At 46.8% G+C, this 24,156-nt stretch overlaps 1 protein-coding gene across 2 annotated transcripts in view; it reads left to right on the top strand.

Moving 5' to 3' along the window:
* Nucleotides 1-24,156, top strand: part of LOC134949291 (cytochrome P450 2G1-like) — a 174,691-nt gene that overhangs the window by 16,853 nt on the left and 133,682 nt on the right. The window contains exon 1 of one of the 2 annotated variants that reach the window (XM_063937789.1): nucleotides 22,709-22,853. The exons of the other annotated variant lie outside the window; for it this stretch is intronic. The gene's annotated coding sequence lies outside the window, so the exon portion shown is untranslated. Of the gene's footprint in view, nucleotides 1-22,708; nucleotides 22,854-24,156 lie in introns of those variants that run through there. 2 annotated transcript variants of the gene reach the window in all.

Raw genomic sequence — 24,156 nt, forward strand, 5'->3', positions numbered from 1 at the left:
AGAGTGTTTAGAGCAGCCACTCACCTTGTCTGCAATCGGCGTACGAGGTTACTTCCAGAAAATGTGGAGAAGATGATGTTCATCAAAATGAATTATAATCAATTCCTCCGTGGAGACATTCACCAGCAGCAATTGCCTCCAGAAAGTACACAGGGATCTGAGATGGTGGATTCCAGTGGGGACGAATTAATAATCTGTGAGGAGGGGGATGTACACAGTGAAAGGGGTGAGGAATCGGAGGATGATGATGAGGTGGACATCTTGCCTCTGTAGAGCCAGTTTGTGCAAGGAGAGATTGATTGCTTCTTTTTTGGTGGGGGCCCAAACCAACCAGTCATTTCAGTCACAGTCGTGTGTCAGACCCTGTCGCTGAAGTGATGGGTTCGTTAAAGTGTGCATGTCCTGTTTATACAACATAAGGGTGGGTGGGAGGGCCCAAGGACAATTCCATCTTGCGCCTCTTTTTTCTTTCATTTTTCTTTGCATCACGTGCTGTTTGGGGACTATTTTTTTAAGTGCCATCCTGTCTGACACTGCATGCCACTCCTAGATGGGCCAGGTGTTTGTGTCGGCCACTTGTGTCGCTTAGCTTAGTCACACAGCGACCTTGGTGCTCCTCTTTTTTTCTTTGCATCATGTGCTGTTTGGGGACTATTTTTTTGAAGTGCAATCCTGCCTGACACTGCAGTGCCACTCCTAGATGGGCCAGGTGTTTGTGTCGGCCACTTGTGTCGCTTAGCTTAGCCATCCATCGACCTCGGTGCAAATTTTTGGACTAAAAATAATATTGTGAGGTATGAGGTGTTCAGAATAGACTGAAAATGAGTGTAAATTATGGTTATTGAGGTTAATAATACTATGGGATCAAAATGACCCCCAAATTCTATGATTTAAGCTGTTTTTGAGGGTTTTCTCTGACGTCCTAGTGGATGCTGGGACTCCGTAAGGACCATGGGGAATAGCGGCTCCGCAGGAGACAGGGCACAATAATAAAAGCTTAAGGATCAGGTGGTGTGCACTGGCTCCTCCCCCTATGACCCTCCTCCAAGCCTCAGTTAGATTTTTGTGCCCGGCCGAGAAGGGTGCAATCTAGGTGGCTCTCCTGAGCTGCTTAGAATAAAAGTTTAGTTTAGGTTTTTTATTTTCAGTGAGTCCTGCTGGCAACAGGCTCACTGCATCGTGGGACTAAGGGGAGAAGAAGCGAACTCACCTGCGTGCAGAGTGGATTGGGCTTCTTAGGCTACTGGACATTAGCTCCAGAGGGACGATCACAGGTACAGCCTGGATGGGTCACCGGAGCCGCGCCGCCGTCCCCCTTACAGAGCCAGAAAAGACGAAGAGGTCCGGTGAAATCGGCGGCAGAAGACATCCTGTCTTCAGACTAAGGTAGCGCACAGCACCGCAGCTGTGCGCCATTGCTCTCAGCACACTTCACACTCCGGTCACTGAGGGTGCAGGGCGCTGGGGGGGGAGCGCCCTGAGACGCAATATAACAGAATATACCTTAGGTGGCAAAAAGAATACATCACATATAGCTCCTGGGCTATATGGATGTATTTTAACCCCTGCCATTTTTACACAAAAAAGCGGGAGATAAGGACGTCGTGAAGGGGCGGAGCCTATCTCCTCAGCACACAAGCGTCATTTTCCCTCACAGCTCCGCTGGAAGGACGGCTCCCTGACTCTCCCCTGCAGTCCTGCTTCAGAATCAGGGTAAAAAAGAGAAGGGTGGGCACTTTTGGCAGCAAATAACGATATAAACAGCAGCTATAAGGGAATAACACTTATATAAGGTTATCCCTGTATATATATATAGCGCTGGGTGTGTGCTGGCAGACTCTCCCTCTGTCTCTCCAAAGGGCTAAGTGGGGTCCTGTCCTCTATTAGAGCATTCCCGGTGTGTGTGCTGTGTGTCGGTACGCGTGTGTCGACATGTATGAGGAGGAAAATGATGTGGAGGCGGAGCAGTTCCCTGTGTTAGTGATGTCACCCCCTAGGGAGTCGACACCTGACTGGATGATTGTATTTAAACAATTAAGTGATAATGTCAGCACTTTGCAAAAAACTGTTGACGACATGAGACAGCCGGCAAATCAATTAGTGCCTGTCCAGATGTCTCAGACACCGTCAGGGGCCCTAAAACGCCCGTTACCTCAGTGGGTCGACACAGACCCAGACACAGATACTGAGTCTAGTGTCGACGGTGACGAGACAAACGTAATGTCCAGTAGGGCCACACGTTACATGATCACGGCAATGAAGGAGGCATTGAACATTTCTGACACTACAAGTACCACAAAGAAGGGTATTATGTGGGGTGTGAAAAAACTACCAATAGTTTTTCCTGAGTCAGATGAATTAAATGAGGTGTGTGATAAAGCGTGGGTTTCCCCCGATAAAAAACTGCTAATTTCTAATAAATTATTAGCACTATATCCTTTCCCGCCAGAGGCTAGGGCGCGTTGGGAAACACCCCCTAGGGTAGATAAGGCGCTCACACGCTTATCAAAACAAGTAGCGTTACCGTCTCCTGATACGGCCACCCTCAAAGAACCAGCTGATAGAAGGCTGGAAAATATGCTAAAAAGTATATACACACATACTGGTGTTATACTGCGACCAGCAATCGCCTCAGCCTGGATGTGCAGTGCTGGAGTCGCAAGGTCGGATTACCTGACTGAGAATATTGATACCCTGGATAGGGACAATATTTTGTTAACTATAGAACATTTAAAGGATGCATTGCTATATATGCGTGATGCACAGAGGGATATTTGCACCCTGGCATCAAGAGTAAGTGCTATGTCCATCTCTGCCAGAAGAGCGTTATGGACGCGACAGTGGTCAGGGGATGCGGATTCCAAACGGCACATGGAAGTATTGCCGTATAAAGGGGAGGAGTTATTTGGGGCTGGTCTATCGGACCTGGTGGCCACGGCAACGGCTGGAAAATCCACCTTTTTACCCCAGGTCACTTCACATCAGCAGAAAAAGACACCGTCTTTTCAAACTCAGTCCTTTCGTTCCCATAAGTACAAGCGAGCAAAAGGCCACTCTTTTCTGCCCCGGGGCAGAGGAAGAGGAAAAAGACTGCACCATGCAGCCGCTTCCCAGGAGCAGAAGCCCTCCCCTGCTTCTGCCAAGTCTTCAGCATGACGCTGGGGCTTTACAAGCAGACTCAGACATGGTGGGGGCCCGTCTCAAGAATTTCAACGCGCAGTGGGCTCACTCGCAAGTGGATCCCTGGATTCTACAGGTAGTATCGCAGGGGTACAAACTGGAATTCGAGGCGTTTCCCCCTCGTCGGTTCCTGAAGTCTGCTTTACCAAAGTCTCCCTCCGACAGGGAGGCAGTTTTGGAAGCCATTCACAAGCTGTATTCCCAGCAGGTGATAATCAAGGTACCCCTCCTACAACAGGGAAAGGGGTATTATTCCACGCTGTTTGTGGTACCGAAGCCGGACGGCTCGGTGAGACCAATTTTAAATCTGAAATCCTTGAACACTTACATAAAAAGGTTCAAATTCAAGATGGAGTCACTCAGAGCAGTGATAGCAAACCTGGAAGAAGGGGACTATATGGTGTCTCTGGACATCAAAGATGCTTATCTCCACGTCCCAATATACCCTTCTCACCAAGGGTACCTCAGGTTTGTAGTACAAAACTGTCATTATCAGTTTCAGACGCTGCCGTTTGGATTGTCCACGGCACCTCGGGTCTTTACCAAGGTAATGGCCGAAATGATGATTCTTCTACGAAGAAAAGGCATCTTAATTATCCCTTACTTGGACGATCTCCTGATAAGGGCAAGGTCCAGGGAACAGTTAGAAGTCGGAGTGGCACTATCTCAGGTAGTGTTACGTCAGCACGGGTGGATTCTAAATATTCCAAAATCGCAGCTGATTCCAACGACACGTCTACTGTTCCTAGGAATGATTCTGGACACAGTCCAGAAGAAGGTGTTTCTCCCGGAGGAGAAGGCCAGGGAGTTATCCGAGCTAGTCAGGAACCTCCTAAAACCAGGCCAGGTCTCAGTGCATCAGTGCACGAGGGTCCTGGGAAAAATGGTGGCTTCTTACGAAGCGATTCCATTCGGAAGATTCCATGCAAGAACGTTTCAGTGGGATCTACTGGACAAATGGTCCGGATCGCATCTTCAGATGCATCAGCGGATAACCCTGTCGCCAAGGACAAGGGTGTCTCTCCTGTGGTGGCTGCAGAGTGCTCATCTACTAGAGGGCCGCAGATTTGGCATTCAGGATTGGATCCTGGTAACCACGGATGCCAGCCTGAGAGGCTGGGGAGCAGTCACACAGGGAAGGAATTTCCAGGGCTTGTGGTCAAGCATGGAAACATCTCTTCATATAAACATTCTGGAACTAAGGGCCATTTACAATGCCCTAAGTCAAGCAAAACCTCTGCTTCAGGGTCAGGCGGTGTTGATCCAATCGGACAACATCACGTCAGTCGCCCACGTAAACAGACAGGGCGGCACGAGAAGCAGGAGGGCAATGGCAGAAGCTGCAAGGATTCTTCGCTGGGCGGAAAATCATGTGATAGCACTGTCAGCAGTGTTCATTCCGGGAGTGGACAACTGGGAAGCAGACTTCCTCAGCAGACACGACCTTCACCCGGGAGAGTGGGGACTTCACCCAGAAGTCTTCCACCTGATTGTAAACCGTTGGGAAAAACCAAAGGTGGACATGATGGCGTCACGTCTAAACAAAAAACTGGACAGATATTGCGCCAGGTCAAGGGACCCTCAGGCAATAGCTGTGGACGCTCTGGTAACACCGTGGGTGTACCAGTCAGTGTATGTGTTCCCTCCTCTCATACCAAAAGTACTGAGAATCATAAGAAGGAGAGGAGTAAGAACTATACTCGTGGTTCCGGATTGGCCAAGAAGGACTTGGTACCCGGAACTTCAAGAGATGCTCACGGACGAACCGTGGCCTCTACCTCTAAGAAAGGACCTGCTACTGCAGGGGCCTTGTCTGTTCCAAGACTTACCGCGGCTGCTTTTGACGGCATGGCGGTTGAACGCCGGATCCTGAAGGAAAAAGGCATTCCAGAAGAAGTCATCCCTACTCTGGTCAAAGCCAGGAAGGACGTAACCGCAAAACATTATCACCGCATTTGGCGTAAATATGTTGCGTGGTGTGAGGCCAAGAAGGCCCCTACAGAGGAATTTCAACTGGGTCGTTTCCTTCATTTCCTGCAAACAGGACTGTCTATGGGCCTAAAATTAGGGTCCATTAAGGTTCAAATTTCGGCCCTGTCGATTTTCTTCCAGAAAGAACTGGCTTCAGTACCTGAAGTTCAGACATTTGTAAAAGGGGTGCTGCACATACAGCCTCCTTTTGTGCCTCCAGTGGCACCTTGGGATCTCAATGTTGTGTTGAGTTTTCTAAAGTCACATTGGTTTGAACCACTTTCCACTGTGGACTTAAAATATCTCACATGGAAGGTGTCGATGCTGTTAGCCTTGGCTTCAGCCAGGCGTGTGTCAGAATTGGCGGCTTTATCATATAAAAGCCCTTATTTAATTTTTCATTCTGACAGGGCGGAATTGAGGACTCGTCCTCAATTTCTACCTAAGGTGGTTTCGGCATTTCACATGAACCAACCTATTGTGGTACCTGCGGCTTCTAGGGACTTAGAGGACTCTAAGTTGCTTGACGTTGTCAGGGCTTTGAAAATATATGTTTCCAGGACGGCTGGAGTCAGAAAATCTGACTCGCTGTTTATCCTGTATGCACCCAACAAGCTGGGTGCTCCTGCTTCAAAGCAGACGATTGCTCGTTGGATTTGTAGTACAATTCCGCTTGCACATTCTGTGGCAGGATTGCCACAGCCAAAATCAGTAAAAGCCCATTCCACAAGGAAAGTGGGCTCATCTTGGGCGGCTGCCCGAGGGGTCTCGGCTTTACAACTTTGCCGAGCAGCTACTTGGTCAGGGGCAAACACGTTTGCTAAATTCTACAAATTTGATACCCTGGCTGAGGAGGACCTGGAGTTCTCTCATTCGGTGCTGCAGAGTCATCCGCACTCTCCCGCCCGTTTGGGAGCTTTGGTATAATCCCCATGGTCCTTACGGAGTCCCAGCATCCACTTGGACGTCAGAGAAAATAAGATTTTACTTACCGATAAATCTATTTCTCGTAGTCCGTAGTGGATGCTGGGCGCCCATCCCTAGTGCGGATTGTCTGCAATACTTGTATATAGTTATTGTTACAAAAATTTGGGTTATTATTGTTGTGAGCCATCTTTTCAGAGGCTCCTTTGCGTTTATCATACTGTTAACTGGGTTCAGATCACGAGTTGTACGGTGTGATTGGTGTGGCTGGTATGAGTCTTACCCGGGATTCAATATCCTTCCTTATTATGTACGCTCGTCCGGGCACAGTATCCTAACTGAGGCTTGGAGGAGGGTCATAGGGGGAGGAGCCAGTGCACACCACCTGATCCTTAAGCTTTTATTATTGTGCCCTGTCTCCTGCGGAGCCGCTATTCCCCATGGTCCTTACGGAGTCCCAGCATCCACTACGGACTACGAGAAATAGATTTATCGGTAAGTAAAATCTTATTTTTTGTAAAAAAACACCCGAATCCAAAACACACCCGAATCCGACAAAAATTTTCAGGGAGGTTTTGGCAAAACGCGTCCGAATCCAAAACACGGCCGCGGAACCGAATCCAAAGCCTAAACACACAACCCGAAAAATTTCCAGTGCACATCTCTAGTTTTTACATACATACGCAACTATTTGGCTTTGTTGGTTATTTTCAGTTGATGATATCCTGAAAGAATAAATTCCATTACAAACACATCATAATAATAAAATGGAATGGCCAGGCCAACACTTCTGCCACATATTAAGACAAAAGACCTCCTTTATTTTCAACTGTGGCTGTTCAATATAAATTTGGAAGAACCAGATTAGTATAATTTGGTCATGCTGCATTGTGTCAACTGCCAAACTTCCATTTTAATTTACTAATGCACTGTGTTGAAGAAGCATTTTTTTTGTATCAAACAACAATTACTTCACACAATTACTGTCACTGGAAATGTTATTAGTTTGGAGGTTGAGAGGCAGCATAGGCAAATGCAGGGGGGGTTTAGAGTTGCCCAGAAACCCCCCTCCTCTTGGCAAGTATCTTAAATTATGACAACAATAGCAATGGTATATAATACGATTACAGAAGCTGCCACCAGATCATGCAGTTTAAGGGACAGAGCTAAGCTGCTGCGCATGCCAAGTGGTAGCAGCTTCTTCTACCAAGGGCTTGATTGAGACCTGATCGCTGCTGTGCGTGTTCACACAGCGGGTGATTATCTAACTACTGCGCATGCGTTTGCACCGCAATGCGCACGCCCGTCAGCAAACAGAGACTGGATGGTGTGAAAATTTTGATTGCACGGCCGTTCGCAAGGTGATTGACAGGTAGAGGATGTTTGTGGGTGGTAACTGGACGTTTTCTGGGATTATATTGGAAAACGCAGACGTTCCCAAGTGTTTTGAGGGAGGGTGTGTGATATCAGCTCCGGCCCTGATCAGCCTGATTTTTCACACTGCACAGAATGGGAAAAACATTAGATGGTGAGAGTGATGCGGTTTTGCAGCTGTCTGCTGACTAAGGGGATTTTTTGCACAGCGTACACATGTAATCGCACACCTGCACAGGCAAAAGTTTCACTCTCCCGGGCGGTGACTATCTGATCACAGGAGAGTGTAATTTGCAGCACAGCGATCAGGTCTGAATTGGGCCCCAAGTTTGCAGTGTGTGGTCATCTGAATCCTCAATCTGTGCTCTGGACCAGAGAGTAGCTACCAGGAATAAGAGACAGGAGTCTTACCATGAGGTGGGAGAATGTGCACTTGAAAATCCAGTACTGGTACTATTATGTTTGTGTATTTATTTATTATGGTATGTTTAACATTTTCCTGTCCACTTATTTATATTATTTAAACATATTTGATACAGCCTGTACTATAGACCAGTGATGGGGAACTGCATTTGGAAATCCCCCTCTAGAAATCCTGCATTGTCGACATTCAGAACCACTGGGTTGTGCCAAAACACAAAAATAAATTCCAAACAGATATGACATCCTTGTCTTCCTCTTCCAATTCAGTATTCTAGAGTCAAATCAAAGAGAGAAAAAAAAATCATAGGGTAACATTGCATAAATTATCAACTTATATAGAATTTAAAATATTGTACAGTAGGTATACTAATTCCAGAATGCAAATAAGTTTGGAAAAGTTATTCAACAATTGATAAGCTCCTCTATATATATATCTATTGCTAAGAACTTGATATAACACACATTTTCCATCTAACCCCTACGGATAAAAGATAAAATATATAACTATGATCTATGCTCATATAAGAGGGAGTAGACTATCTTGATCTTGCTAAGGTTAGAACCACACATAGTGGACAAGCGGGTCCCGCTGCTTGGCCGGAAGGAGACTGCACATGGGCGCATATGCAGGTGCCCACACAAGTGCGGCAGTCCCGCCGCCACCGGTTCCAACCGCAGCATGGCAGGATGACAGGATTTCTGTGTGCCGCACTGTGTTCTATGACATCCTGTGTGTCACTGACCGGATCCTGTTCTGAGGCATCCCGTAGAACAGGATCCATGTGAACACAAAAACCTCTGCCCGGCCAAGCGGGTCCCGTTCAGTGGGACCCGCTTGGCCGCTATGTGTGGCCCTAGCCTTAATCAGAAGAAAGTCTTATAAAGTTTGGATTCTACACAAACTCCTCAGCTTATTACTAACTGCAGGATGGACTTTGAAGCCCTAATTTTGAAACAAGTTCCTTGTGCATTATCTCAGGCACTTCTGGAGGAATAATTTTGCCCACAAACATTTGGACAACATAAATTAATATTGTACCGACTGCAAATCCATAATAACTAAGGCTGAGCTACTGTAGTTCCCATCTTGACTTTGATACAGTATATCCTTATAAAATCAGAACCTCAAATGAAAGCATGTAAATCATATCCCCCACACGCATGTTGACAACAAGAAGTACTGCGATAACTACTAATCCCTAAAAATGTAGGCTAGGGCACCTACCATCTTTACTTTGATATGTTCTTATAAAGTCATATCTTTAAGTGAAATGCAATGGTATTCCAAAGTGAGTAGATTAACAAAAAAATATGACACCGTGGCATATTCAATAATTCATTAGAAAGTGCACCAACTTTTAACTGGACTTTCCAGAACTTTATCAAGGACACTACAGTGAGTAATATGAAACAAGCTTAATGGCAGAGAATATGTGGGTGAATGTGCACATTCAAGGTTTAGGATCTACTGAAGGGAGTCAAAAGGATAATAAATGGGAAAAAATAAGATTTTACGTACCGGTAAATCTATTTCTCGTAGTCCGTAGTGGATGCTGGGGACTCCGTAAGGACCATGGGGAATAGACGGGCTCCGCAGGAGACTGGGCACTTTAAGAAAGAATTTGGATACTGGTGTGCTCTGGCTCATCCCTCTATGTCCCTCCTCCAGACCTCAGTTAGAGAAACTGTGCCCGGAAGAGCTGACAGTACAAGGAAAGGATTTTGGAATCCAGGGCAAGACTCATACCAGTCACACCAATCACACCGTATAACTTGTGATAAACTTACCCAGTTAACAGTATGAACAACAACGGAGCATCAGATCAACCCTGATGCAACCACAACATAACCCTTATTTAAGCAATAACTATATACAAGTATTGCAGAAGAAGTCCGCACTTGGGACGGGCGCCCAGTATCCACTACGGACTACGAGAAATAGATTTACCGGTAAGTAAAATCTTATTTTCTCTAACGTCCTAGTGGATGCTGGGGACTTCATAAGGACCATGGGGATTATACCAAAGCGCCAAAACGGGCGGGAGAGTGCGGATGACTCTGCAGCACCGAATGAGCAAACACAAGGTCCTCCTCAGCCAGGGTATCAAACTTGTAAAACTTTGCAAAAGTGTTTGAACCTGACCAAGTAGCTGCTCGGCAAAGCTGTAATGCTGAGACCCCTCGGGCAGCCACCCAAGAAGAGCCCACCTTCCTTGTGGAGTGGGCTTTTACTGATTTTGGAAGCGGCAATCCAGCCGCAGAATGAGCCTGCTGAATCGTGTTACAGATCCAGCGAGCAATAGTTTGCTTTGAAGCAGGAGCACCCAGCTTGTTGGATGCATAGAGGATAAACAGCGACTCAGTTTTCCTGACTCTAGCCGTTCTGGCTACATAAACCTTCAAAGCCCTGACCACATCCAGCAACTCGGAATCCTCCAAGTCACGAGTAGCCACCGGCACCACAATAGGTTGGTTCATATGAAAAGATGACACCACTTTTGGCAGAAATTGTGGACGGGTCCGCAATTCTGCCCTGTCCATATGGAAAACCAGATAAGGGCTTTTATGTGAGAAAGCCGCTAATTCTGACACACGCCTAGCTGAAGCCAAGGCTAATAGCATGACCACCTTCCACGTGAGAAATTTTAACTCCACGGTTTTGAGTGGCTCAAACTAGAGATGAGCGGGTTCGGTTTCTCTGAAACCGAACCCGCACGAACTTCATGTTTTTTTTACGGGTCCGAGCAGACTCGGATCCTCCCGCCTTGCTCGGTTAACCCGAGCGCGCCCGAACGTCATCATGACGCTGTCGGATTCTCGCGAGACTCGGATTCTATATAAGGAGCCGCGCGTCGCCGCCATTTTCACACGTGCATTGAGATTGATAGGGAGAGGACGTGGCTGGCGTCCTCTCCATTAGAAATTAGATTAGAAGAGAGAGAGAGATTGTGCAGAGTCAGACAGAGTTTACCACAGTGACCAGTGCAGTTGTTGTTAGTTAACTTTTATTTATTTTAATATAATATATCCGTTCTCTGCTATATCCGTTCTCTGCCTGAAAAAAAACGATACACAGCAGCAGCCAGTCACACAGTGTGACTCAGTCTGTGTGCACTCAGCTCAGCCCAGTGTGCTGCACATCAATGTATAAAAGGCAAAGCTTATAATAATTGTGGGGGAGACTGGGGAGCACTGCAGGTTGTTATAGCAGGAGCCCCCAGGAGTACATAATATTATATTAATTTAAAATTAAACAGTGCACACTTTTGCTGCAGGAGTGCCACTGCCAGTGTGACTAGTGGTGACCAGTGCCTGACCACCAGTATAGTAGTATATTGTTGTATGTATTGTATACTATCTCTTTATCAACCAGTCTATATTAGCAGCAGACACAGTACAGTGCGGTAGTTCACGGCTGTGGCTACCTCTGTGTCGGCAGTCGGAACTCGGCAGGCAGTCCGTCCATCCATAATTGTATTACAATATATACCACCTAACCGTGGTATTTTTTTTTCTTTCTTTATACCGTCGTCATAGTGTCATACTAGTTGTTACGAGTATACTACTATCTCTTTATCAACCAGTGTACAGTGCGGTAGTTCACGGCTGTGGCTACCTCTGTGTCGGCAGTCGGCAGGCAGTCCGTCCATCCATAATTGTATTATTATTATAATATATACCACCTAACCGTGGTTTTTTTTTCATTCTTTATACCGTCATAGTGTCATACTAGTTGTTACGAGTATACTACTATCTCTTTATCAACCAGTGTACAGTGCGGTAGTTCACGGCTGTGGCTACCTCTGTGTCGGCAGTCGGCAGGCAGTCCGTCCATCCATAATTGTATTATTATTATAATATATACCACCTAACCGTGGTTTTTTTTTCATTCTTTATACCGTCGTCATAGTGTCATACTAGTTGTTACGAGTATACTACTATCTCTTTATCAACCAGTGTACAGTGCGGTAGTTCACGGCTGTGGCTACCTCTGTGTCGGCAGTCGGCAGGCAGTCCGTCCATCCATAATTGTATTATTATTATAATATATACCACCTAACCGTGGTTTTTTTTTCATTCTTTATACCGTCGTCATAGTGTCATACTAGTTGTTACGAGTATACTACTATCTCTTTATCAACCAGTGTACAGTGCGGTAGTTCACGGCTGTGGCTACCTCTGTGTCGGCACTCGGCAGGCAGTCCGTCCATCCATAATTGTATTATTATTATAATATATACCACCTAACTGTGGTATTTTTTTTTCTTTCTTTATACCGTCGTCATAGTGTCATACTAGTTGTTACGAGTATACTACTATCTCTTTATCAACCAGTGTACAGTGCGGTAGTTCACGGCTGTGGCTACCTCTGTGTCGGCAGTCGGCAGGCAGTCCGTCCATCCATAATTGTATTATTATTATAATATATACCACCTAACTGTGGTATTTTTTTTTCTTTCTTTATACCGTCGTCATAGTGTCATACTAGTTGTTACGAGTATACTACTATCTCTTTATCAACCAGTGTACAGTGCGGTAGTTCACGGCTGTGGCTACCTCTGTGTCGGCAGTCGGCAGGCAGTCCGTCCATCCATAATTGTATTATTATTATAATATATACCACCTAACCGTGGTTTTTTTTTTCATTCTTTATACCGTCGTCATAGTGTCATACTAGTTGTTACGAGTATACTACTATCTCTTTATCAACCAGTGTACAGTGCGGTAGTTCACGGCTGTGGCTACCTCTGTGTCGGCAGTCGGCAGGCAGTCCGTCCATCCATAATTGTATTATTATTATAATATATACCACCTAACCGTGGTATTTTTTTTTCTTTCTTTATACCGTCGTCATAGTGTCATACTAGTTGTTACGAGTATACTACTATCTCTTTATCAACCAGTGTACAGTGCGGTAGTTCACGGCTGTGGCTACCTCTGTGTCGGCACTCGGCAGGCAGTCCGTCCATCCATAATTGTATTATTATTATAATATATACCACCTAACCGTGGTTTTTTTTTCATTCTTTATACCGTCGTCATAGTGTCATACTAGTTGTTACGAGTATACTACTATCTCTTTATCAACCAGTGTACAGTGCGGTAGTTCACGGCTGTGGCTACCTCTGTGTCGGCAGTCGGCAGGCAGTCCGTCCATCCATAATTGTATTATTATTATAATATATACCACCTAACTGTGGTATTTTTTTTTCTTTCTTTATACCGTCGTCATAGTGTCATACTAGTTGTTACGAGTATACTACTATCTCTTTATCAACCAGTGTACAGTGCGGTAGTTCACGGCTGTGGCTACCTCTGTGTCGGCAGTCGGCAGGCAGTCCGTCCATCCATAATTGTATTATTATTATAATATATACCACCTAACCGTGGTTTTTTTATACCACCTAACCGTGGCAGTCCGTCCATAATTGTATACTAGTATCCAATCCATCCATCTCCATTGTTTACCTGAGGTGCCTTTTAGTTCTGCCTATAAAATATGGAGAACAAAAAAGTTGAGGTTCCAAAATTAGGGAAAGATCAAGATCCACTTCCACCTCGTGCTGAAGCTGCTGCCACTAGTCATGGCCGAGACGATGAAATGCCAGCAACGTCGTCTGCCAAGGCCGATGCCCAATGTCATAGTACAGAGCATGTCAAATCCAAAACACCAAATATCAGAAAAAAAAGGACTCCAAAACCTAAAATAAAATTGTCGGAGGAGAAGCGTAAACTTGCCAATATGCCATTTACCACACGGAGTGGCAAGGAACGGCTGAGGCCCTGGCCTATGTTCATGGCTAGTGGTTCAGCTTCACATGAGGATGGAAGCACTCAGCCTCTCGCTAGAAAACTGAAAAGACTCAAGCTGGCAAAAGCACCGCAAAGAACTGTGCGTTCTTTGAAATCCCAAATCCACAAGGAGAGTCCAATTGTGTCGTTTGCGATGCCTGACCTTCCCAACACTGGACGTGAAGAGCATGCGCCTTCCACTATTTGCATGCCCCCTGCAAGTGCTGGAAGGAGCACCCGCAGTCCAGTTCCTGATAGTCAGATTGAAGATGTCAGTGTTGAAGTACACCAGGATGAGGAGGATATGGGTGTTGCTGGCGCTGGGGAGGAAATTGACCAGGAGGATTCTGATGGTGAGGTGGTTTGTTTAAGTCAGGCACCCGGGGAGACACCTGTTGTCCGTGGGAGGAATATGGCCGTTGACATGCCAGGTGAAAATACCAAAAAAATCAGCTCTTCGGTGTGGAGGTATTTCACCAGAAATGCGGACAACAGGTGTCAAGCCGTGTGTTCCCTTTGTCAAGCTGTAATAAGTAGGGGTAAGGACGTTAACCACCTCGGAACATCCTCCCTTATACGTCACCTGCAGCGCATTCATAATAAGTCAGTGACAAGTTCAAAAACTTTGGGTGACAGCGGAAGCAGTCCACTGACCAGTAAATCCCTTCCTCTTGTAACCAAGCTCACGCAAACCACCCCACCAACTCCCTCAGTGTCAATTTCCTCCTTCCCCAGGAATGCCAATAGTCCTGCAGGCCATGTCACTGGCAAGTCTGACGAGTCCTCTCCTGCCTGTGATTCCTCCGATGCATCCTTGCGTGTAACGCCTACTGCTGCTGGCGCTGCTGTTGTTGCCGCTGGGAGTCGATGGTCATCCCAGAGGGGAAGTCGTAAGCCCACTTGTACTACTTCCAGTAAGCAATTGACTGTTCAACAGTCCTTTGCGAGGAAGATGAAATATCACAGCAGTCATCCTACTGCAAAGCGGATAACTGAGTCCTTGACAACTATGTTGGTGTTAGACGTGCGTCCGGTATCCGCCGTTAGTTCACAGGGAACTAGACAATTTATTGAGGCAGTGTGCCCCCGTTACCAAATACCATCTAGGTTCCACTTCTCTAGGCAGGCGATACCGAGAATGTACACGGACGTCAGAAAAAGACTCACCAGTGTCCTAAAAAATGCAGTTGTACCCAATGTCCACTTAACCACGGACATGTGGACAAGTGGAGCAGGGCAGGGTCAGGACTATATGACTGTGACAGCCCACTGGGTAGATGTATGGACTCCCGCCGCAAGAACAGCTGCGGCGGCACCAGTAGCAGCATCTCGCAAACGCCAACTCTTTCCTAGGCAGGCTACGCTTTGTATCACCGCTTTCCAGAATACGCACACAGCTGAAAACCTCTTACGGCAACTGAGGAAGATCATCGCGGAATGGCTTACCCCAATTGGACTCTCCTGTGGATTTGTGGCATCGGACAACGCCAGCAATATTGTGTGTGCATTAAATATGGGCAAATTCCAGCACGTCCCATGTTTTGCACATACCTTGAATTTGGTGGTGCAGAATTTTTAAAAAAACGACAGGGGCGTGCAAGAGATGCTGTCGGTGGCCAGAAAAATTGCGGGACACTTTCGGCGTACAGGCACCACGTACAGAAGACTGGAGCACCACCAAAAACTACTGAACCTGCCCTGCCATCATCTGAAGCAAGAAGTGGTAACGAGGTGGAATTCAACCCTCTATATGCTTCAGAGGTTGGAGGAGCAGCAAAAGGCCATTCAAGCCTATACAATTGAGCACGATATAGGAGATGGAATGCACCTGTCTCAAGTGCAGTGGAGAATGATTTCAACGTTGTGCAAGGTTCTGATGCCCTTTGAACTTGCCACACGTGAAGTCAGTTCAGACACTGCCAGCCTGAGTCAGGTCATTCCCCTCATCAGGCTTTTGCAGAAGAAGCTGGAGGCATTGAAGAAGGAGCTAACACGGAGCGATTCCGCTAGGCATGTGGGACTTGTGGATGCAGCCCTTAATTCGCTTAACAAGGATTCACGGGTGGTCAATCTGTTGAAATCAGAGCACTACATTTTGGCCACCGTGCTCGATCCTAGATTTAAAGCCTACCTTGGATCTCTCTTTCCGGCAGACACAGGTCTGCTGGGGTTGAAAGACCTGCTGGTGACAAAATTGTCAAGTCAAGCGGAACGCGACCTGTCAACATCTCCTCCTTCACATTCTCCCGCAACTGGGGGTGCGAGGAAAAGGCTCAGAATTCCGAGCCCACCCGCTGGCGGTGATGCAGGGCAGTCTGGAGCGACTGCTGATGCTGACATCTGGTCCGGACTGAAGGACCTGACAACGATTACGGACATGTCGTCTACTGTCACTGCATATGATTCTCTCAACATTGATAGAATGGTGGAGGATTATATGAGTGACCGCATCCAAGTAGGCACGTCACACAGTCCGTACTTATACTGGCAGGAAAAAGAGGCAATTTGGAGGCCCTTGCACAAACTGGCTTTATTCTACCTAAGTTGCCCTCCCACAAGTGTGTACTCCGAAAGAGTGTTTAGTGCCGCCGCTCACCTTGTCAGCAATCGGCGTACGAGGTTACATCCAGAAAATGTGGAGAAGATGATGTTCATTAAAATGAATTATAATCAATTCCTCCGCGGAGACATTGACCAGCAGCAATTGCCTCCACAAAGTACACAGGGAGCTGAGATGGTGGATTCCAGTGGGGACGAATTGATAATCTGTGAGGAGGGGGATGTACACGGTGATATATCGGAGGGTGAAGATGAGGTGGACATCTTGCCTCTGTAGAGCCAGTTTGTGCAAGGAGAGATTAATTGCTTCTTTTTTGGGGGGGGTCCAAACCAACCCGTCATATCAGTCACAGTCGTGTGGCAGACCCTGTCACTGAAATGATGGGTTGGTTAAAGTGTGCATGTCCTGTTTTGTTTATACAACATAAGGGTGGGTGGGAGGGCCCAAGGATAATTCCATCTTGCACCTCTTTTTTCTTTTCTTTTTCTTTGCATCATGTGCTGATTGGGGAGGGTTTTTTGGAAGGGACATCCTGCGTGACACTGCAGTGCCACTCCTAGATGGGCCCGGTGTTTGTGTCGGCCACTAGGGTCGCTTATCTTTCTCACACAGTCAGCTACCTCATTGCGCCTCTTTTTTTCTTTGCGTCATGTGCTGTTTGGGGAGGGTTTTTTGGAAGGGACATCCTGCGTGACACTGCAGTGCCACTCCTAGATGGGCCCGGTGTTTGTGTCGGCCACTAGGGTCGCTTATCTTACTCACACAGCGACCTCGGTGCAAATTTTAGGACTAAAAATAATATTGTGAGGTGTGATGTGTTCAGAATAGGCTGAAAATGAGTGTAAATTATGTTTTTTGAGGTTAATAATACTTTGGGATCAAAATTACCCCCAAATTCTATGATTTAAGCTGTTTTTTAGGGTTTTTTGAAAAAAACACCCGAATCCAAAACACACCCGAATCCGACAAAAAAAATTCGGTGAGGTTTTGCCAAAACGCGGTCGAACCCAAAACACGGCCGCGGAACCGAACCCAAAACCAAAACACAAAACCCGAAAAATTTCAGGCGCTCATCTCTAGCTCAAACCAGTGGAAACTCAACACCACGTTAAGATCCCAATGTGCCACTGGAGGCACAAAAGGGGGCTGAATATGCAGCACTCCCTTTACAACGTCTGAACTTCAGTAAGAGAAGCAAGTTCTTTTTGAAAGAAAATGGATAGGACCAAAATCTGGACCTTAATGGAACCCAATTTCAGGTCCAAAGTCACTCCCGACTGTAGGAAGTGAAGGAAACGGCTCAGCTGGAATTCCTCCGTAGGGGCATTCCTGGCCTCACACCAAACAACATATTTTCGACATATACGGTGATAATGTTGAGCCGCCATGGGTCATCTGTGAGCATTTCTTGCAGATCTGGATACCAAGTCCTTCTTGGCCAATCCGGAACAAAGAGTATTGTTCTCACTCCTCTTTTCCTTATGATTCTCAGCACCTTGGGTATGAGAGGAAGAGGAGGAAATACATAGACCGACGGGAACACCCACGGTGTCACCAGTGCGTCCACAGCTATCGCCTGAGGGTCTCTTGACCTGGCGCAATATCTCTGCAGCTTTTTGTTGAGGCGGGATGCCATCATGTCCACCTGTGGCAGTTCCCACCGACTTGCAATCTGCATGAAGACTTCTTGATGAAGTCCCCACTCTCCTGGGTGGAGGTCGTGCCTGCTGAGGAAGTCTGCTTCCCAGTTGTCCACTCCCGGAATGAACACGGCTGACAGTGCGTTTACGTGATGCTCCGCCCAGCGAAAAATTCTGGTGTCTTCTACCATCGCCACCCTGCTCCTTGTGCCGCCTTGGCGGTTTACATGAGCCACTGCGGTGATATTGTCTGACTGAATCAGAACCGGGTGGTCGCGAAGCAGGGTCTCCGCTTGACTTAGGACGTTGTATATGGCCCTTAGTTCCAGGATATTGATATGAAGGCAAGTCTCCTGCCTTTACCACAGCCCTTGGAAATTTCTTGTGTGACTGCCCCCCACCCTCGGAGGCTTGCATCCGTGTTCACCAGGGCCCAGTCCTGAATGCCGAATCTGCGACCTTTGAGAAGGTGAGCACTCTGCAGCCACCACAGGAGAGACACCCTGGCCCTGGGGGATAGGGTGATTAACCGATGCATCTGAAGATGTGATCCGGACCACTTGTCCAGTAAGTCCCATTGGAAGGTCCTCGCATGGAACCTGCCGAAGGGAATGGCCTCGTATGATGCCACCCTCCTTCCCAGGACTCGAGTGCAGTGATGCACTGACACCTGTTTTGGTTTTAATAGATTCCTGACCAGTGTCACGAGCTCCTGAGCTCTCTCTATCGGGAGATAAACCCTTTTCTGGTCTGTGTCTAGGATCATGCCTAGGAGAGGCAGATGAGCTGTAGGAACCAACTGCGACTTTGGAATATATAGAATCCAGCCGTGTTGCGTTACACTTCCAGAGAAAGTGATACGCTGTTCAGCAACTGCTCTCTTGATCTCGCTTTAATGAGGAGATCGTCCAAGTATGTGATAATAGTGACACCTTGCTTCCGCCATTACCTTGGTGAATATTCTCAAGGCCGTGGAGAGACCAAACGGCAACGTCTGAAATTGGTAATGACAATTCCGTATCGCAATTCTGAGGTACGCCTGATGAGGTGGATAAATGGGGACATGAAGGTATGCATCCTTTATGTTCCGAGTCACCATAAAATCTCCCCCTTTCAGGCTTGCAATGACCGCTCTTAGCGATTCCATCTTGAACTTGAACCTTTTCAGGTATATGTTCAGGGATTTTAAATTCAATATGGGTCTGACCGAACCGTCTGGTTTCGGGACTACAACATGGTCGAATAATAACCCCCTCCTTGTTGAAGGAGGGGAACCTTGACCACCACCTGTTGAAGATACAATTTGTGAATTGCAGTTAACACTGTTTCCCTCTCATGGGGGGAAGCCAGCAGGGCCGTCAGTGAGGGGGCATCTTCTCAAAGTCCAGCTTGTATCCCTGAGATACAATATCTATTGCCCAGGGATCTAACAGGGAGTGAACCCACTTGTGGCTGAACTTACGAAGGCGTGCCCCCACCGGGCCTAGCTCCACCTGTGGAGCCCCAGCGACATGCGGTGGATTTTTGTAGAGGCCGGGGAGGACTTCTGTTCCTGGGAACTAGCTGTGTTGTGCAGCTTCTTTCCTCTGCCCCCGCCTCTGGCAAGAAAGGACGCACCTCGGACTTTCTTGTTTCTTTATTCGAAAGGCTGCATTTGATAATGTCGTGCTTTCCTAGGCTGTGCAGGAATATAAGGCAAAATATCAGAATTACCATCTATAGCTGTGGAGACCAGGTCCGAGAACCCTTCTCCACACAATCCTCAGCCTTCCATATGCCTCTTAAGTCGGCATCATCTGTCCATTGCATATTCAACAGGACACGTCAAGCAGAAATCGACATAGCTTGACTCTAGGACCCAGTATACTCATGTCTCTTTGGGCATGTTTTATATATACATATCTCTTAAGACAGCATCTTTTATATATATATAAATATATATATATACATATATCTATATGCATACTAGGGTCTCAATCTCTGCTGATAAGGTACCTGTCCACGCTGCCACAGTGCTATAAACCCATGCCGACACAATCGCCGGTCTGAGTAGTGTACCAGAATGTGCACGCTATCTGCAGGATCCCTAAGAATAGCTATTACGTCAGGGCTACCTTTTGGGCAAACGTGACACCATAGGGGAAGATTCCCATCATATCCTGGCCCTAGTGGGGAAATGATACTGCCTGAGAATTCTTTGTGGGAAACTGCAGTCTCTTGTCTGGAGATTCCCGCTCTTTTTCATCATGAGAGGAGGGAAATTTACCTCTGCTTTCTTCCCCTTAAACATGTGTACCCTTGTGTCAGGGACAGATGAGTCATCAGTGATATGCAAATCATCTTTTATTACAATAATCATATATTGAATACTTTTCTGCCATTTTGGCTGTAACTTTGCATTATCGTAGTCGACACTGGAGTCAAACTCTGTGTCGATATCAGTGTCTATTATTTTGGATAGTGAGCATTGAGAGACTCTAAAGGTCTCTGCGACATAGGGACAGACATGGGTAGATTTCCTGTCTGTTCTCTAATCTTATGTGCAATAAATTCACCTTAGCACTTAATTACACATATCCAAACAGGTGTCGGCGTTGTCGACGGAGACACCCTCTCACACACATATTTGCTCCATCTCCTCCTTATGGGAGCCTTTTACCTCAGACGTGTCGACACACACGTACCGACACACCACACACTCAGGGAATGCTCATCTGAAGACAATTCCCCCACAAGGCCCTTTGGAGAGACAGAGAGAGAGTATGCCAGCACACACCCCAGCGCTATTAACCCAGGAATAACACAGTAACTTAATGTTAACCCAGTAGCTGCTGTTTAGATTGATTTTTGCGCCTAATGATGTGCCCCCCCTCTCTTTTTACCCTCTTCTACCGTGTAACTGCAGGGGAGAGACTGGGGAGCTTCCTCTCAGCGGTGCTGTGGAGAAAAAACATGGTGCTGGTGAGTGCTGAGGAAGAAGCCCCGCCCCCTCGACGACGGGATTCTGTCCCGCTTTCATGTACAATTTTGGCGGGGGCTCATACATATATACAGTGCCCAACTGTATATTATGCAAACTTTTGCCAAAGAGGTCTCTAATTGCTGCCCAGGGCGCCCCCCCCCCCCCCCCCTGCGCCCTGCACCCTTACAGTGACCGGAGTATGTGGGTGTAGTGTGGGAGCAATGGCGCACAGCTGCAGTGCTGTGCGCTACCTCATATGAAGACTGGAGTCTTCTGCCGCCGATTTCGAAGTCTTCTTGCTTCTTTCACCCGGCTTCTGTCTTCCGGCTCTGCGAGGGGGACGGCGGCGCGGCTCCGGGATCAGACGACAAAGGGTGAGACCCTGTGTACGATCCCTCTGGAGCTAATGGTGTCCAGTAGCCTAAGAAGCAGGACCTATCTTCAGAGAGTAGGGCTGCTTCTCTCCCCTCAGTCCCACGATGCAGGGAGTCTGTTGCCAGCAGAGCTCCCTGAAAATAAAAAAAACCTAACAAAATACTTTCTTATAGCAAGCTCAGGAGAGCTCACTGAACAGCACCCAGCTCGTCCGGGCACAGATTCAAACTGAGGTCTGGAGGGGGGACATAGAGGGAGGAGCCAGAGCACACCAGTATCCAAATTCTTTCTTAAAGTGCCCTGTCTCCTGCGGAGCCCGTCTATTCCCCATGGTCCTTACGGAGTCCCCAGCATCCACTAGGACGTTAGAGAAACATAATGGCCCTCATTCCGAGTTGATTGCTAGCTGCCGTTGTTCGCAGCGCAGCGATCAGGCTAAAAATTAGCACTTCTGCACATGCGTATGGTGCGCACTGCGCACGCGCGACGTACTTTCACAAAAGCCGATGCAGTTTCTCACAAGGTCTAGCGACGCTTTTCAGTTGCACTTCTGGCCGCAGAGTGATTGACAGGAAGTGGGTGTTTCTGGGTGGCAACTGACCGTTTTCGGGGAGTGTGTGTAAAAACGCAGGCGTGCCAGATAAAAACGCAGGAGTGGCTGGGGAAACGTAGGCGTGGCTGGGCGAACGCAGGGCGTGTTTGTGACGTCAAAACAGGAATTAAACAGATTGAAGTGATTGCTAGCTAGGAGTAAATCTCGAGCTACTCAGAAACTGCACAGTCTTTTTTTTGCAGCAGCGCTGCGGTCCTTTCGTTCACACTTCTGCTAAGCTAAAATACACTCCCAGAGGGCCGCGGCTTAGAGTTTGCACTACTGCTAAAAGCAGCTAGCGAGCGAACAACTCGGAATGAGGGACAATATTACAAGTTGGTTATGAATATATTAATTCTCACAGTGAATTGCCTGGCCTTCACCCTTATTCAGAAGTCTCCCGGACACCAGAGTAGGAAGAGTAGGCAACTATGAGTCGTATTAAGATACTTGTGTTTTATATTTACAGTTTTAAATATTGTTATGTCCAGATATATTAAGTAAAGATTGCAATCAAGCAGAACAGCTGAGTCAATAGGTGATTAGATAAACAAGTCCAAAAATGATATACATGGGCTTAAATATGAAATGTGATTGGTGTTTGCTCACAGAGCAGTCAGAATCAGGGCCGTCTTTTCGTATGGGCTCAATGGGCTCTTGCCCAAGGGCCCCAGGAGTATAAGGGCCCTAGGCTGATAGCTGAGGATCCCCTCTTTCCAGGGGTATCAGATTTTTGAAAATCGGCCCTGGGGAACCAGAGATATCCGACTTCAAAGCAGTGGTCCCCATCCAAGCCTGTTAATTGCTCTTCCCAGCCAGATATCTCAGGTTCTTTATGACTAAGAGTTTTTCTGAGGGTACATTCCAAAAGCTGGGACTCTCCCCTTTCAGTGGACACTGGCAGCTTGTCTCTACTATGCCCAGATCCAGAGATATCCACCTTCCAGCAGCCAGTCCCTGCTCCAGCTCCACACGCCTAATATGCAGTTTTATATTTTTGTTGATGGATTGCTCTGGCTCCTGAACACTGATCCCCAAGTCCCCAGCACCTCCTGAAAGGTAGGACTCTCTAGTTTTTTATCCCATTCAGAGCTAAGAAATCTTTTCCAGGAACTTGAGATATCTGCAGAAAAGCAAGCTGCCCTCCCACCAGAAAATGATGAATATTAAGCCCACTCCACTATCCACCCCTCCCTTACATATTAAACACCCCCTACCACCCTGGAAGTCATGTACCAGGGCCTCTTCTTTCAGCACAATGCCCCCTTCTACAGTTCAGTGTTCTCCCTCCCACCCCATCTGTGCAGTAAAGGAGTAATTAGCAGAAATGACTGCTCCAGGACCTACATGCTGAACGGAAGATAGAACACCCCCTACCGCCCGCAGGACATCAAAGCTGCCGCTGATAGCACCCCCCCTGGAGGATGGGTAGGGGCCCCAGTGCATTGCTGTGCCCAGGGGCCCACTTTGCTGTTAAGATGGCCCTGGTCAGAATGTAACATCTACCTCATGTCCAGGGATCCCCATGTAAAAAACAACGTTCAAAATGGTTAATAGACAAGCAAAAGGTGCAATCTTTCTGAGGCCTGTTAATGAAATAGACTGCAGAACTAAAAGTTAAATTCCAATAATACTGAAATTACATGAAAATAAGTACATATTGATTTAGCCTTAATAAAATTAGGCATCCACAGTAAATGAACTCTGGGTACTGTAACACAGTCAGTTTTGCCAAATGTTCCTGGGCCATTTCCAGTGCTGTGTATACAATGCACATTGTTGAAATACTTGGAACAGTTCCTAGTACATTTTGCAACTGCTCAGGCATGGAAAAAAAACATGGTTAGCTTTTATAAGACAAAGGTCTTGATAAGTGTTAAAGAAACATGTGCCGTGTTTTAACCAGTATATAATATATGAGGGCATATGCTTCAACACTTTTAATAAATTGGGGAGAGATAAAGTACCAACCAACCAATCAACTACTAACTGCCATGTTACAGGCTGTGTTTGAAAAATGACAATTAGGAGCTGATTGGTTAGTACCTGTCTCCACTTATCTTTCTACAAGCATTGATGCATATTCCCCACATACAGAAATGTACTACTCTGATGACATACTGTAAGTATATGCCAAACACTGGGGCAGATGTATTAATCTGGAGAAGGCATAAGGAAGTGATAAAGCAGTGTTAAGTGCAAGGTGATAATGCCCCAGCCAATCAGATTCTAACTGTTAATTTACATATGGGAGCTAATTCACTGGTGTGTTTATCACCTTGCATTTATCACTGGTTTATCACTTCCTTATGCCTTCTCCAGGTTAATACATCTGCCCCATTGATTGAATCATCAATTTTAT

Source organism: Pseudophryne corroboree, chromosome 8 (assembly GCF_028390025.1).
Source record: "Pseudophryne corroboree isolate aPseCor3 chromosome 8, aPseCor3.hap2, whole genome shotgun sequence".
Taxonomy (NCBI): domain Eukaryota; kingdom Metazoa; phylum Chordata; class Amphibia; order Anura; family Myobatrachidae; genus Pseudophryne; species Pseudophryne corroboree.